Raw genomic sequence first — 9,902 nt, 5'->3', positions numbered from 1 at the left:
ATCACTATGAAAGGTTTGGAAGTCCATTTTTCTTTCGGCAAACAAAAGAGAGCAGTGACCCGCGTAGACATCACAATGTAGTCACTGGTGGAGAGGAGTGAGGAGATGGACAGGTGAGTGTAGTATAAGTGGATGTGCTCCACTGTTATTACATAGGGTGCTGTGAGGGATTGCATGACTCAATTCAAAGGGTTTTCCAAAAAGCACCTTTCCATTTGTTGTACCTGCAACACTCATCATACCTTGATGGCTTATGGGCGTTGTATTTTCACAAGAGCCATAGGTCGGGTACATGTATACCATGTATACCATGTATACTTCATGTATACCATTTCTATGCAAACAGATCATTTCATATGTGTTTCCTTATTTAATAATCCCCAAAACTTTGGTGTATGGAGCTGTGCAAGGTGTTATTGTAGACTTGTAGACCAAAACCCCAAAATCGAGGCTCTTGATCCAGGGATTATAATTCCCCAAATTAAACGCCAACAGTTGAAAACAACAAAAAACTATTCTTCAGAGAAAAAAAACCTTCGCCCGAAATGGCGGCTACTGGATGGCAGACGTCATGTGGGGGACCTTCCTTTTGCCTACGGGCATGTGAAAATCCGCCAATGCTGTGACATCTGAAAGGACAGAAAACAGCCAGAAACCGGAATGACGACAAAAAAAACGGAAAAGAAATATATCCTGTTTGAGTTCTCGCCGATTGGTCCAGAGTCAGAAGGGAAGAGGACCCCCCCCACACACACACACACGTGCCCCCAAAGCTTTTAACACCACGGGGGAAAGCCCGCCCCCACCTCCTTTAGTTACCGCCCCAAAAGAGGGGCCAATCGCCTCCTTCTGCATCATTTGAAAACTTAAACAAATCCCTCTACAGTCCCCCGCCCCTTCTCTATGTGATTTGGGGCAAGTGATAACATTCACATTGATACCATTTGTGGGACTGTTTAACCTTTTGATCATTTTTTATTAAAATTTTTTAAAGTTATAAAATGACAAAAATGTTTGCACATTTGGGTGCTGTTTTCCGCTCTAGGGTTCACCACCTTGAATAACCATTCTACATATTTATAGATCAGGACTTTGGGGACCTAACATGTTTATCTTAATCTCTAATGGGAGATTAAGAGAGAGGCTGCAAACTACAATAAGTGATCTGGGGGAAAGGGGCAGCAGGCACATGTCTGTGAGATGTAGCAGAGCTCACAGTGTAACAGTGTCATGGTCTGTCAGCCTCTGTCTAATCATCTCATGCATCTCTCATCTCTCTCATCTCTCTATGTGTAAGTACAATGTCAGAAGACAGATGAATGTGCATATACACCTGTACCCTGAGAATGTAACCACATTGTCACCCCACAGAACTAGATGGATAATAATGTGTCTGCTTAGAGAGGCCCCGCACACACCCTGGGATTTTACACTGAGCATCTGAGGGAATGATAGGATCTAAAACAGCAATAACACTGAGTACCATTGTAAAGTAAGGGGTTAAAATGATCTTTATTGTGTTATCACTAGGGGATAGAAATGTGAGAAATTTCTTTTGTGGGAAAACCCTTTTAAAAGAAGGCAAAAGACCAAGGCATTTACCAAATTTTTTTGAGACATATTTTTCCAAGATGTAAGGCTTTGTGGCTGTTATTACCACATCATTCATCATCGTTGTCTGACGGACGCTATTAACCATCCCCGAGCTTGATATGATAACCATAAATCAATGCCAGATGGCTGCTGTACAGATCCTTGTTTTCACAGTATATCATTGGTTCCATGAAGTGAGAATACTATGTTACCATCACAGCATGTTCAATAATTAGTAACAACTTTTAAGGGGATATTAATGTGTTTTCTGCAGCACAGAGGGGCTCTTCAGGCTCATTTCGACAATTTTAAAAGTTGATTTTAGAAGGATGGATAAGAAATATAAGAAATATAAGAAGATTATCACAGACACAGTGCCTAGATCTATGTGTCCCTGGGTTATCATGATGGATTTTGGTGGTAGATTTAAAGAGTCATTGGGGCAGCCTTAATAATCACTGCACCAGTGCAGAACACTCTGGATTTACTAAATAAATGAAACCTATGTCATGTCCTAGATTACAGCTATGACCTGCAACAGTATCGTGGCACAGACTATAGTAAATAGTTTCTGGTCCTCACTGTCTAATGTGCTGTCCAGTTCTGGGCACCGGTCCATAAAAAGGACACCCTGGAGCTGGAGAGGGTTCAACGTAGAGCCACAAAAATGATAAGGGGTATGGAGGGTCTTAGTTATGAGGAAAGATTGAAACAACTAGATTTATTTAGTCTGGAAAAGAGACAACTACGAGGGGACATGATTAATTTATATAAATATATGAATGGTCCATACAAAAAATATGGTGGTAATTTGTTCCAGATTAAATAAAATCAAAAGAGGAGGGGGCACGGTCTCCGTCTGGAGAAAACAAGGTTTAATCACCAGAGGCGACAGGGCTTCTTTGGAATAGCCTGCCTCAGGCACTGGTCTCAGCAGGGACAGCGGAGAGCTTCAAGAAGGGTTTAGACGACTTTTTACACCTAAATAACATTAATGGTTGTGTTATATAGAATTGTTTCCCATAAATCTCTTCCTCATCCAATCCCTTCCCTTCCTTGGTTGAACTTGATGGACAAGTGTCTTTTTTCAACCGTATAAACTATGATACTATGATATTGTCACCCACAAAAATGCTGTAAATTATGAAAAAATTAAAATTGGTAAGTACCATAATAACTACTGCCATTGTTTATGTTTAATAAACTTTGCATAAATAAGGAGCAGTGCAGGGGGCGCCAGATTCATGAAGGACATGCGCCACAATTCATGAATCGGGCACCCTCTGCACTATACACAGGAAAACTGCACTTCTTTTAGTAAATGTGCCCCATTATGATGCTTCTCCTAGGAACAAATTAAAGGGTTAATTTTAAGTGTGGTATATATGATGGATATTTCATAAAATATCCCGCCTCTGGGACCTTCACCCATCTTAAAAATGAGGGTCCCATTACCACTCTCATTTAGGTCCCATAGTCTAGACCAGTGGTGGCAAACCTATGGCAAGGGTGTGCAGTTCCAGGCAACTTAAGAGATGCTGCTCTCAGCGCTATTTTAAAGCGACACTTCATTGGCTGTTTGGAACTGCCGGAAAAAAGGTTAAGGCTTTGACAGAAGAACTTTAAAGGTCCTCCTGCTGAACCCACAATTCTTACTCTACAGAGAGGCCCTGGAGAGAAGCTACAATAATAGACTGAATTTGCCCTCCTTCTTTCAACTGTATTGGAGGCCTCAGGGGGCCGATACGATTGAATGTTGTGGAAGAACAGGTAGCAATAAGTTACTGCTTAAAAAGCTTTGTTGGCACTTCGCTGTAAATCAGTGGATTTTGGTTGTTGACTGTATAAGCCAATCACTGGTCTAGAGCATTGTAATCCTATAGACTAGATCATAGTGGTCCCAAAGTCTAGAGCATTATAATCCTATAGACTGAATCACGGTGGTCCCATAGTCTAGAGCATTGTAATCCTATAGATCCATAGGCTACAAGGGGCAGTGATCAAAGTCTCCAGTGAACCTGGCTGTGATAAGCCTCGTTTTCAAGATAAGTGCCTATCCCAGAGGTGGGACCTACATTTATGTATTTACCTTGTGGTTACTACACATGAGAAAACCCCTTTAAAGCTCTCTTTAAAAATTGTATGAAAATGTCCAATATTTATATTGTAATAGGTCACTGAATAAAGTGCAGTTTCAGTTTGTCACTTATAGGGGTTGGCCACTTTATGTGTGGGAGGCAGGATATCAGGTAACTTCAGGTAACTATTCTGCATCACTTCCTAGAAATGTACAGTAAAGCACCGGGTTCAATAGCTGCCATTGCTATCCATGTAATAGTTGGAGATGGAGGGTCATGTGATCTCTAACTGTCCATGACCAATTTACCTTCCAGGACCTTATGAGTTGATCACTGTCTTATTACAGAAACAGCTTCGTACTTTTTAATAGATTCTTCATCTATATCTTCCTCAGTTGTGATTTTAGTTTGGATATTAGTAATATAACGTCTGCTCCATCAGTGGTTGGGCAAAACCAATGCAACTTTCCTATTTATTAAATGAATGGAGTCAGATAATAGTCAGATCACAGATATGTAACAAATGTTGTATCTTTACACTACAGTTGGATACATTTTTATACTAAACATTATTTTTTAATCTTCCGTCCCTTTCTTTGTATGAGGCTTCACAGACGTCCCTCAATCTTCTGTTTAGTTGTGAGAAGCCATTGGGATAGTGAAATGGCAGCGCTGCCTGCAGGGTCCCTTCTAGATGTGAGGGTATAAATTTGTTTCAGCCTTGAATCCCACGCTTCACTGGTCACCTAGCCAGAATTCACACAAAGGATCACTATGTGACAATCCTAATGATGACTAAGCTGGACTCTGGCATTTCAGCTTCTGGGCTCAAAATAATGGGGGTGGGGGTGATTTTCCAAAATATTTCGAGGGCACAAAAGATGTGGGAAAAAGCAAAAAAATCATGTGCTAAGCAGAATAGTAGTAAACTATAAAAAAAGAAAATTGTAAATGGAATGGTTGATAGCAGAGGGATTTAGCAGAGAAATAGCGGGTTGATTGATAATAGAGCAGGCATTGCAGCAGTTTGGAGATGAAAGGGAGATTAGAGACTGGTAGGTCATAAGTAGCGCTGGACTGACACCAGAAGTGAGATTGAAGATTTTAGTGAGGTGAGAAGTGACTTCTGGGAAGAGAGACTGTGTGAGATCTGAGGGCACTGATGCAGGTAGTGGGGCGAGCAGAGGAGAGGAACCTGGACACTTCTTCCTATGTGACCGGCTCAAAGTAAGAGAGTGAACAAGGTGAGGCACCGGAGGAAAGGGGATTAGTAGAGTGAGTGGATTGAGAAATTATTTCATGGCAAATGCAATCAATTTTATCTTTAAAGTAGGTGGTCAGATCTTCAGCCCCAATGTCTGTTACGGGTGGCTGCACCATTGGTGTTAGTAAGGAGTGAAGAGTATCAAAGAGCCTTTTGGGTTGGCCTTTTTGGGATTGAAGATATTAGATTGGTGAAATAGACCAGTTTGGCGAGATGGAGAGAAGAGTTCTAGGTTCTAAGCATGAATTTGAAGTGCAGAAGGTCTACAGATCTGGGTGATATTCTGCACAGATGTGCGGCAATCCTGGAGCACTGCTGAAGGATGGGGTTTGGAGGGTGTGCCAGGTTTTCTGATGTCTGTATTGAAAGGTTCAGACTGGGGAGGTGTCCACTCATCCAGGGCACTTTTGAGGTTGTGATGATAGTGGTTAGTAGGCAGGTTAGGACAGAAAAGAGCAGATGGGGTACAGTGATGAGCACAAGTTTCTATGAGATGTTGAGTATCATTGGTACATGGGTTCCAGTAAGTGTGATAGGTGGGCAGATTCTGTAAAGGAGAGAAACTATTAACAGTAAAAGAGAAAAGGTTATGGTCTGAATGTGGAAAGGTAGTATTAGTGAAGACAGAGACTGAAGAGAGTTGAGCAAAGTTCAAGTCTAGGATGTTTCCCTCCTGGTGAGTAGGAGAATCAGGTTCTTTTTAGAATCCTAAAGAGAAAGATCAAAGGCTGAAGGGGAGAAGGGGATGTAAACAGGGATGTTAGTCTCTCACGATGAGAGTTGAAATATCACAGGATATAAAATAAGGAATACAAGAAGCAAAGATGTTGAGAAACTGGTAGGGTTGACAGGAGGACTGATATACTACAGCCACACAAAGGGAGAATATGAGAGAGGGTACAGGAGGTATGATCTAGAAGGTGCACTGTGGAGAGTCTATGGACAGGTCTGGATGAGTGAGAGAATTTCAAGCCACCGAAACACAGAGCAGCAAGTGAAGCAGTGTCACTCTACTGGATCCATGTTTCAGTGATGGCCAGGAGGTCAAACAACTTAGAAAGAAACAGGTCATGAATGGATTTAAGTTTATTGCACACTGATCGGGCATTGCAGAGGGCAAATGTGGAGGAGAGATAGATGAAGGAATGCAATGAATATTGATGAGGTTTGCAGGGTTTCTATGAGTACTGGAATGTTTGGAACTGAAAGAAATTGAGTGCCTGAGAGGAGTACAATGGTAAAAGAAGGATGGAAGAGTTGGTGTGAATGGAGGACACTGAAGGGATAGATGGATTTTAAGTGAGCATGAAAACAGTTAATATTAGCACAGTAATATAAAAGTCTGTTAAGTTAGGAAAAATGCTTGATGGCTATGGTAAGGATTTGTTTCTTTTTCTTTGCAAACTTACCTTTCTATAGCCCTTTTTAATTGCCATTTTTTATAATTGCTTTAGTTATAATATAGCATAGCACTCATGCTAATAGCACTCAGGCTTAGAGCACAAGTAGCCTAAAGCTTGGCCACATTGATGCTGATCAATAGGGATGACCACAAGATCACAAGAACAAGGGTCCCATTCCATCTAAGGAATGAAGTGATAGGTAGTGATGAGTAGACCTGAACCTACTAAGGAATGAAGTGTTAGGTAGTGATGAGCAGACCTGAACCTACTAAGGAATAAGGTGATAGGTAGTGATGAGCAGACCTGAACCTACTAAGGAATGAAGTGTTAGGTAGTGATGAGCAGACCTGAACCTACTAAGGAATGAAGTGTTAGGTAGTGATGAGCAGACCTGAACCTACTAAGGAATGAAGTGTTAGGTAGTGATGAGCAGACCTGAACCTACTAAGGAATGAATTGTTAGGTAGTGATGAGCAGACCTGAACCTACTAAGGAATGAAGTGATAGGTAGTGATGAGTAGACCTGAACCTACTAAGGAATGAAGTGTTAGGTAGTGATGAGTAGACCTGAACCTACTAAGGAATGAAGTGATAGGTAGTGATGAGCAGACCTGAACCTACTAAGGAATAAGGTGATAGGTAGTGATGAGTAGACCTGAACCTACTAAGGAATGAAGTGATAGGTAGTGATGAGTAGACCTGAACCTACTAATGAATAAGGTGATAGGTAGTGATGAGCAGACCTGAACCTACTAAGGAATGAAGTGATAGGTAGTGATGAGCAGACCTGAACCTACTAAGGAATGAAGTGATAGGTAGTGATGAGTAGACCTGAACCTACTAAGGAATGAAGTGATAGGTAGTGATGAGCAGACCTGAACCTACTAAGGAATGAAGTGTTAGGTAGTGATGAGCAGACCTGAACCTACTAAGGAATGAAGTGATAGGTAGTGATGAGTAGACCTGAACCTACTAAGGAATGAAGTGTTAGGTAGTGATGAGCAGACCTGAACCTACTAAGGAATAAGGTGATAGGTAGTGATGAGTAGACCTGAACCTACTAAGGAATGAAGTGATAGGTAGTGATGAGTAGACCTGAACCTACTAATGAATAAGGTGATAGGTAGTGATGAGCAGACCTGAACCTACTAAGGAATGAAGTGATAGGTAGTGATGAGCAGACCTGAACCTACTAAGGAATGAAGTGATAGGTAGTGATGAGTAGACCTGAACCTACTAAGGAATGAAGTGATAGGTAGTGATGAGCAGACCTGAACCTACTAAGGAATGAAGTGATAGGTAGTGATGAGTAGACCTGAACCTACTAAGGAATGAAGTGATAGGTAGTGATGAGTAGACCTGAACCTACTAAGGAATAAGGTGATAGGTAGTGATAAGTAGACCTGAACCTACTAAGGAATGAAGTGATAGGTAGTGATGAGTAGACCTGAACCTACTAAGGAATAAGGTGATAGGTAGTGATGAGTAGACCTGAACCTACTAATGAATAAGGTGATAGGTAGTGATGAGCAGACCTGAACCTACTAAGGAATGAAGTGATAGGTAGTGATGAGCAGACCTGAACCTACTAAGGAATGAAGTGATAGGTAGTGATGAGTAGACCTGAACCTACTAAGGAATGAAGTGTTAGGTAGTGATGAGTAGACCTGAACCTACTAAGGAATGAAGTGATAGGTAGTGATGAGTAGACCTGAACTTACTAAGGAATGAAGTGATAGGTAGTGATGAGCAGACCTGAACCTACTAAGGAATAAGGTGATAGGTAGTGATGAGCAGACCTGAACCTACTAAGGAATAAGGTGATAGGTAGTGATGAGTAGACCTGAACCTACTAAGGAATGAAGTGATAGGTAGTGATGAGTAGACCTGAACCTACTAAGGAATGAAGTGATAGGTAGTGATGAGCTGACCTGAACCTACTAAGGAATAAGGTGATAGGTAGTGATGAGCAGACCTGAACCTACTAAGGAATGAAGTGATAGGTAGTGATGAGTAGACCTGAACCTACTAAGGAATAAGGTGATAGGTAGTGATGAGCAGACCTGAACCTACTAAGGAATAAGGTGATAGGTAGTGATGAGCTGACCTGAACTTACTAAGGAATGAAGTGATAGGTAGTGATGAGCAGACCTGAACCTACTAAGGAATAAGGTGATAGGTAGTGATGAGTAGACCTGAACCTACTAAGGAATGAAGTGATAGGTAGTGATGAGTAGACCTGAACCTACTAATGAATAAGGTGATAGGTAGTGATGAGTAGACCTGAACCTACTAAGGAATGAAGTGATAGGTAGTGATGAGTAGACCTGAACCTACTAAGGAATGAAGTGATAGGTAGTGATGAGTAGACCTGAACCTACTAAGGAATGAAGTGATAGGTAGTGATGAGCTGACCTAAACCTACTAAGGAATAAGGTGATAGGTAGTGATGAGCAGACCTGAACCTACTAAGGAATGAAGTGATAGGTAGTGATGAGTAGACCTGAACCTACTAAGGAATAAGGTGATAGGTAGTGATGAGTAGACCTGAACCTACTAAGGAATGAAGTGATAGGTAGTGATGAGCAGACCTGAACCTACTAAGGAATAAGGTGATAGGTAGTGATGAGCAGACCTGAACCTACTAAGGAATGAAGTGATAGGTAGTGATGAGTAGACCTGAACCTACTAAGGAATAAGGTGATAGGTAGTGATGAGTAGACCTGAACCTACTAAGGAATGAAGTGATAGGTAGTGATGAGTAGACCTGAACCTACTAATGAATAAGGTGATAGGTAGTGATGAGCAGACCTGAACCTACTAAGGAATGAAGTGATAGGTAGTGATGAGCAGACCTGAACCTACTAAGGAATGAAGTGATAGGTAGTGATGAGTAGACCTGAACCTACTAAGGAATGAAGTGATAGGTAGTGATGAGTAGACCTGAACCTACTAAGGAATGAAGTGATAGGTAGTGATGAGCAGACCTGAACCTACTAAGGAATGAAGTGATAGGTAGTGATGAGTAGACCTGAACCTACTAAGGAATGAAGTGATAGGTAGTGATGAGTAGACCTGAACCTACTAAGGAATAAGGTGATAGGTAGTGATAAGTAGACCTGAACCTACTAAGGAATGAAGTGATAGGTAGTGATGAGTAGACCTGAACCTACTAAGGAATAAGGTGATAGGTAGTGATGAGTAGACCTGAACCTACTAATGAATAAGGTGATAGGTAGTGATGAGCAGACCTGAACCTACTAAGGAATGAAGTGATAGGTAGTGATGAGCAGACCTGAACCTACTAAGGAATGAAGTGATAGGTAGTGATGAGTAGACCTGAACCTACTAAGGAATGAAGTGATAGGTAGTGATGAGTAGACCTGAACTTACTAAGGAATGAAGTGATAGGTAGTGATGAGCAGACCTGAACCTACTAAGGAATAAGGTGATAGGTAGTGATGAGCAGACCTGAACCTACTAAGGAATAAGGTGATAGGTAGTGATGAGTAGACCTGAACCTACTAAGGAATGAAGTGATAGGTAGTGATGAGTAGACCTGAA

The sequence above is a fragment of the Engystomops pustulosus genome, chromosome 5 (genome assembly GCF_040894005.1).
Source record: "Engystomops pustulosus chromosome 5, aEngPut4.maternal, whole genome shotgun sequence".
Lineage (NCBI taxonomy): Eukaryota > Metazoa > Chordata > Amphibia > Anura > Leptodactylidae > Engystomops > Engystomops pustulosus.
The sequence above is the reverse complement of the archived record's forward strand: the minus strand, read 5'-3'. Positions refer to the sequence as shown.